This window comes from Piliocolobus tephrosceles, chromosome 8 (assembly GCF_002776525.5).
Source record: "Piliocolobus tephrosceles isolate RC106 chromosome 8, ASM277652v3, whole genome shotgun sequence".
Classification (NCBI taxonomy): domain Eukaryota; kingdom Metazoa; phylum Chordata; class Mammalia; order Primates; family Cercopithecidae; genus Piliocolobus; species Piliocolobus tephrosceles.
Genome location: NC_045441.1, coordinates 67,684 through 75,201, shown reverse-complemented (window position 1 = coordinate 75,201; position 7,518 = coordinate 67,684). Strand labels below are relative to the sequence as shown.

General features: G+C 44.4%; 1 pseudogene; it reads right to left on the bottom strand.

Moving 5' to 3' along the window:
* Nucleotides 1-2,953: 2,953 nt before the first annotated feature.
* On the bottom strand, nt 2,954-3,337 carry LOC111523688 (annotated as a pseudogene).
* Nucleotides 3,338-7,518: the final 4,181 nt, after the last annotated feature.

The window sequence follows — 7,518 nt, the reverse complement described above, 5'->3', positions numbered from 1 at the left end:
TCTTGTGTTGGTGAATGTTCCGTAAGTACGTGAAAAACGCGTGTGCTCTTGTTTGGTGGAATGTTCGCCACATGTCAGATCTCGTTGATTGATAGTGGTACTGAGTGCTGTATCCTTGCTGATTGTTCAGTAGTTCCGTCAGTTGTTCAGAGTCCTCAACGATAATTGTGGATTTGTCTATTTCTTCTTGAGCTCTATCAGTTTTTGCTTCATGTATTTTGAGGTTCTGTTGTGTGGTGCATAAATGTTTAGGATTATTATATCTTGATAGATTAACCTTTTTTTATTATGTAATGTCCTCCTTTTTTTTCCCCAGTGATTTTCTTTGCTCTGAAGTCTCTTTTATCAAATATTTTAATATGGCCACTTCCGTTTATATTAATGCTTTTATAATATATATTTTCCATTCTTTTAATACCCTTGTTGTTTTGAATTGAGTTTCATGTAGACAGCATATTGTTGCATCGTATTTTTTAATTCACTCTTTACATTTAGGGTAAAGTCATTATTATGACTGTTACTATCTTAGAGACAGGGTCTTATGCTGTTGCCTAGGCTGAAGTGCAGTGGCACGACCGTGGCTCACTGTAGCCTTGACCTCCTGGACTCAAGCCATCCTCCCACCTCAGCCTCCCCAGTAGCTGGGACTACAGATGTGTACCACCACACCCAGCTAATTTTTAATCTATTTTTATTTTTTGTAGAGACAGGGTTCCACTATGTTACTCAGGCCGCTCTTGAATTACTAGCCTCAAAGCCATCTTCCTGCCTCAGCCACAGTGCCGAGATTACAGGCATGAGCTATCCTGCTTGGTTGATAGATTTTTTTTTTTTTTTAAGTATAATGCTTTGTATTATTTTCTTGGTAGTTGCCTTAGGTTTACAGTATACGTATGTAAATTATCCTAGTCTCCTGGCCCCAGTGTTTTACAGCTTTCAGTGTAGGAACTTCTGCTTGGGTCCATTTACCCACTCCACTTCACTATAAATGTCTTAGCACTTCTTAACAGACTTCTAATGCCACATCAGGTGGTTTACTTCAGTCATCAACTGTGATTTGAAAAACTCTTCAGGAGTAGGCTATTATATTTATACCATCTTTTTCCTCCTTTTTACTGAGTAAAATTGTCCCTCTTTTTTTTTTTTTTAAACCTATTCCCATGGTCTTCTTTCTGAAGCTCTAAGCCGCCTTCTGTTGTCATTTCCTTTCTGTTTAGAGAACTTCCTTTAGCCATTCTTTAACCATCAGTGTGCTTGCAACAGATTCTCTGAGCTTTCCTTTGTCCAAGAATGTCTGTATTTCCTCTTCATCCTTGAAGGATACCTTCACGTTGTTCCAGAAGAGAAATCTGCTTTGGTTGGAATTGGTCTTCCTCTCTGAGTGAAGGCATTGCTCCTGTCTGGCTGCTTGGAAGAGTTTTGTTTTTAGTTTTCAGAAGTTTCATTATGATCTGTCTTGGCACAGGCTTCATCCCGTTTATTATAGTTGGGGCCTGTTTGGTTTCTTGAATCTGTACATTTATGTCTCTTGCCAAATTTGAGAAGTTTTCAGCCATTATTTCTTGAATGACTATTTCAGTCTCTCTCTCCTCTCCTTCTGGGACTCCGACATAGGGCTGTTAGCACTTTTGTTAATGACCTCCGGGTCCCTGAGACCCTGTGGCCTTGTTGAATGGGGTTGTAACATCAGCTCCCCTCTGGGCCTTGCTGATTCCAGGGAATGGGAGGGGGTAGCAAAGCGACAACTAGTGGAGCCTCCCACCCTCCCATCCCCGCTTTCTGCCTCGTGGTGGAGGTGCACTTCCCCACTGGGCCCTGCTGACTCCACCCTGGTGATGGAATTTGGAGCACCTCCTGCTGCTTCCAGGCAGAGAATGGAAGGTGAGGTCCCTGCTTGGCCCTGCCGACACTATTTGGCATGCCACTTGGAGCGTGTCACCTGGTTCCTTGGGGTAGAAGATCAGTTTCCCCCTCAACTCCACTGAAACCTTCGTGGGTGGTATATGTGATTTCTCTGCCGATGTTTTCTCTTGGATTTGTTTTTGTTGTTAAGACGGAGTTTCGCTCTTGTTGCCCAGGCTGGAGTGCAGTGGCGCAATCTTGGCTCACTGCAACCTCTGCCACCCAGGTTCAAGCGGTTCTTCTGACTCAGCCTCCCGAGTAGCTGGGATTACAGGCACGCGCCACCACGCCCAGCTAATTTTTGTATTTTTAGTAGAGATGGGGTTTTACCATGTTGGTCAGGAGTCTCAAACTTCTGACCTCAGGCGATCCACCCACCTTGGCCTCCCAAAGTGCTGGGATTACAGGGGTGGACCACTGTGCCTGGCCTTCTCTTGTTATTGGAATAGGGCGGGCATTGTAAAGGTCTGCTGTTATAAGCGTCCTTTTCCGGGTCCTTTGGCCAAGAACAGGCTCTTCTTGGAATTCTTTTTCTCTGTACCTTTCGGCTGTTCCAGCTCGGAGGCTTCTGCAGCACCCATCCTGGGTAGGTAGGAGGCAGTGAGGACACCCAGAGAACTCACTGCCTTGTCGTTCCTCAAGTCCTGAGATTGCTGGGTAGCCTGCTGCCTTCTTTCCACCTTCTTTCTGCGCTTGCTAGTTGTGTTCCATTCAGAGCTTTCTTTTTAGCTGTAAGGGGGCGGACCTGGGAGGAACAGAGCTGTTACTTCGTGGAAGTCTCCATCATCCTGGTCTTTTTACTCAGTGTTGGGCTTTTCCGTCTTGATCACAGTTGTGCCTGAATTTGCACATAGGATTTCTGTTAGATTGTGCGAGGACTTCATTACCTCACTCTGTCCTCTGCAGTTCCTTATTTGAATCTACTAGTTGCTTTGATTTTTTTGTAAAGATTGCCAGTAAGACTTTCTAGTTTATTCTTTTTTGTTAAACAATATTCAAGTTTATTAAACACATTTTTAAAGTATTATAAAATGTTTAACTTTCATCAGCTTCAAGGTTTATGTTGCTCCCAAATTTTTGCATACAACTGAACTGTCAAATCTGCTAACACCCACTGAATTGCTTTGACTTTGGATTCTAAGGCGTCAGTTGCTTGCGAACTTTTATTTGCTGCTTCTAACATTTCCTGTGTTTCTTTTTGAGAATGGCTAATGAAGACATCACCAATTCGATAAGGCATCGTTAAGCAGTCAGCGTCTGCAAGCATGGTCCTGTCGCAAGCATCTTCTATGTTTTGGAGTTGTTTCTGTTTTACTTCTATTTCTTCCTTCAGCTCTGTGATTCTACTTGTATTCTGTGCACATTTGTTTATCTTTTGTTGCTCTTTGAAAGTAACATTGACATCTTCTGCAGCCAGCTTAGTGGTGGCCACCATCTCGGGACTGGAGTACAGAATGAGGCAATGGCCCACTTTGCCCCCAAGTGCTGTCTTGCTCCCTGTTGCCCAGAATTCCCCGGCAAATACAACCCTGTCTCCACATTCCCTCCCCTTGGGCTTATGGCCAATGATCCCTAAAAGCTGGGACACAGGGAGGAAATGTCGCCCGGAAGGACTTGATACATGCCCGATAAAGGGACCAGCAACCCCCCACCGTGGGCCGACATCAGCGGGGGTGTGGCGAACAGCCTTGTTTATTCTTCTTTTCTAATTCTGCAGATGATATCCCTTCACTTCCTGACTGGACTATCCTTAAAGTTTGTGTATTTGGTGTTTCTGAAGTTGTGTAGTAATGCCTCGTGGTGCTGTGTGCCTCAGGCTGATGGAAGGCATCAGGCCAGCTTAGATTTATCTCACAGTGGTTCCATTCCCTGATGTATGTGTGGTGCATTAAATTCCAAGAGTGTTTTAATTACTACGTTTCACATCCAGTTAGACGTGGATAAAATGTTAGCTGTCTGAAGGTTCCTTGTTATATAGGCTGGAAGTCCTAACCATCCACATAATTACATTGGTGTAGCCTTTAGCAACCCCAAGGTAGACTTGCCTTATATGCAAATGTGTAGTCACGCATCACGATGTAAAGACTGAGATCCCGTCTGAGAAATGTATCGTTAGGTGAGGTTCTTACGCAAAACATCCTGGAGTGGAGCCACACAAACCTAGATAATATAGCTGACCTTACACCTAGGCCTGTTGCTCCCAGACTGCAAACCTGTACAGCATGTTACTGTACTGAGATACTGTGGGCCATTGTAGCACAATGGCAAGCATTTATGTATCTAAACATAGAAAACGTGCCGTAAAAGTCTGGTGTTATAATTTTATGGGACCACCATCGTATATGCGGTTTATCTTTTAGCAGAACATCATTATGTGGTGCGTGACTGTTTGACTGATTTTAGAAACTTTTTGAAGAAGTGAATTAGAATGGGTGGTCTCTTGTTGCCACTGAAACAAAAAGATTAAGTTCAACAAAATCTCCAAGGCATTGTGCTCGGCGCTGGTGCAAAAGCGGTAGTCAGTGCATCTTGCCCAGCCCCTACTCTCCACTCACACTCTCGAGCTGGGGAGACAGTTTGCACAAGTAACTAACATACGGCGTGAATGGATACCACGTTCAATGCCACTGGAGAGGTAGAGAGGTGTTGCAGGAGGACAGCAGGGAAGATTAATTCTGGCTGAAGTATCTAAAAAAGCCTTGTCGAATTGTGATTTGAGCTGGCCTTTGAAGGTTCCGTAGGATTTCAGGAAGTGGAGAAGAATACACAAATGAGAACCATCTTAATGCCTCTACATTCATCTATCAGCTAAGACAGAAAATTCGAATAGGTAGAGATGCGAAAGAGTCAGCTAGCTGGAACTTTTCCAGTCCAAAGGAGTGGTCGTAGTGTGGCTTGCTTTGGACCGTAGTCACAGCACTCTAGCTGAAAGCCATGGGCCTTCTCCCTAGAAAATTCATTTATCTGCATAGAGTTTCAGGGGGGTGTTTGGACGTCCTAAATCCCAAGAGTTGGCCTACTAGTGGCCCATGGACTGCAGATTAACAGCTTTCGTTGTAGAATATCAAAGATTATGTAAAAATTTTGGAAAGTTTTTTTATTTTTATTTTTATAAAGGATTGTTTGCTGCATCACATGTACTTTTTGACAAGACGTATGGAACTTTGACGAAGCCTCCTCTGCTGTTCTGGTCTTTAAGAGTCTCTGTTTCGGGAGTTCAGAAGCACCTCTTTGGGCTTAATGCTGCAGCAGGTTTGCGTGACGGCGGAAGCGTACATTTGCTTCTGGGATCTGGAAGCACAGTTGGGTTTTTATTGCCTTGTTGGCAAATTGCATTTAACAGGTTTACCTTATGCTTTGACATATGGGGTTGGTCCTTTTGTGATACCAAAAAAAAAAAAAAAAATGCAAAAACATCTTTTTCCATCAGCTAAATAAATCCAGAGACTCCTCTGGCCATTTTTGGGGATTCAGAACACATGAGTCCCCCAGCTTTCAAGCTTACCTGTTGATTATCTTAACAAAATCAATTAGGGGGAGCAGGGTTTGACCTTCAGTCATCTGTCATGTGGGGTTTGGAATCTAGCTGTGCTTGATGTGAGATAGTGTTCTGTTGACAGCTCGTAATTATTTTCTGTTCTTACTCAGTTGAGAGTGGGTTCGTGGATCGTATCGGTTTTAAATGGAACTGAAGATTTAAACTTCGGGCTTATCTAGAGATGTAATTATAGGGTGATGTTCAAGCCAAAGAAGCTGATGTGGTGTAATGGACCTAGGGCTTACCTTGCATCACCTGAAGGGCAGTGCCATCCCGTAATGACAGGCCGGCTCATTTCATGCTGTAGTTATTATGGTTTGTTTGTACTTAAAGAAATGGAGGTTTCAAGTGGGCTGGACAGAGCAGCTGCTCAGGACCACCGGATTGCCTTTTAATCCTAAAAGCCGAGTATGAATATTAGTTGCTGACCGCGTGATGGGTTAGTCTTTCTCTAGGGGAGGATAAATGCTCAGGTGTGTCCAGGTTTTGCAGAATGGAAAACATGACTTGTATCCTGTGTTAGCATATCCGTTAGAGAAGCCCACGCTTCTGGTTGATTCCGTTGACCAAATGCATTTGGAACGTCTGCTTTGGAAGTGTGACATCCGGAGGACAGAGAAGCAGAGCGTGGGAGCTCTTGCAAGAAGCCGGAAAGGTGCTGGAGGGCAGCACATCCAGCCACCCTGGACGGCAAGGGGAGGAAAACGTCCCTGACCCCCGCTTTCTTAAGCAGAGGCCAAGTAGACGGCACCTCTCTCTGAACATCAGCATCTCTTTTACTGTCTAGTCTGAAGTCCACAGCACCAGCTTTGTCACATGGCCCTGTTACATCAGACCACAGCAGCAGAGAACCAGCTGTAGTGGGTATTTGCTGGTGGTAGTGCGCCAGGCTCCAGTAATCAAATAGCTACTTAACCTGAGCTGAGCAGAAACTAAGCCCGAGGAGCACTGAGACCAAAGAATCTGTGTTAATTCTCTCGCCACTGTGGTGGAGGTTCCAGTGATGGTGCGTGGCATGGACTCCTCGCAGTCTTCCAGTGCCTGTTTGGGGCAGTCAGTGGAGGTTCCCTGGTCTTACCTGGGAAAGGCCAGGCTAGATGCTGGGTCCACGGGAGAACCTGCTCTGTCGTTCAGAGCTAGGCTTTGTGCTGTGTGTACGGTAGTGAGTGGAAGAGATACAGTCCTGGCCTCATGGAGCTGATTCCTACTTCGCTTCTCTGGGAACAGGAACCACAACGGGAAGACAGGGCATGAGCTGGAACATCACTGGGAAAGTCACTTGGAGGACAGGGGAGCCCTTGTCTAGTGGAAGAGGCCATTCGACTGTCCATGAGATGGATGAGGACATCCACCCGGACTGGTCTAACCATGTCCCAGGGCCAAAATCAGGCATTCGGGCTGCGGAGGGATTTGTAACAAAATAGTTCCATGCTCAGTCAAGGTGAGATACTGGCAGTCACTGACAACTCCATGGGATGCAAATTGCATTCATTTTCAAGGTAAAATTTTGCATATGTTTGTAGACAAGATACACAGTATTCCAAGCAAAATCCTTGTGATAAGGAAGGGAGTCATTACTTAGTCTCATCTGCCTTCTGGTTTCCATTACAGGTAAGAGGGAATAGCTGGTTCAGATGTTGACTTGTATAATACTAACAGGACTTTTAATCCGTGTTCTCTACTCATACTCAGTCTTATATCTACAATTCTTGGCGCACATGAGGTGACTAATAACTATGTTTGTGACCACTTTTTATTTATTTATTTTTTTTAAGAAAATCTGTAATTTTAGTTTTAGGGTGGGGAGAGGGACTGTTTTCCCCTACGGTTCTGATGACTTGATTAGATAGATACGGATCGAAAACTCTTTTAAAAGTGTGGAGTGATGTAGCCCAGAAGGCGAAACTCCCTGGGAGATGAGCTGGTCAGAATTGAGAAATAGAGAACTAGTCATTTACCTTCTTATCAGTACTTATTTGGTATGACTGTAACACAATGAGACTGTTTTTAAACATACCAGGACTGCCGGAACGCACTAGTTAAAGCAGATATCTCGTGAAAAGTAATCATCTTGGGGA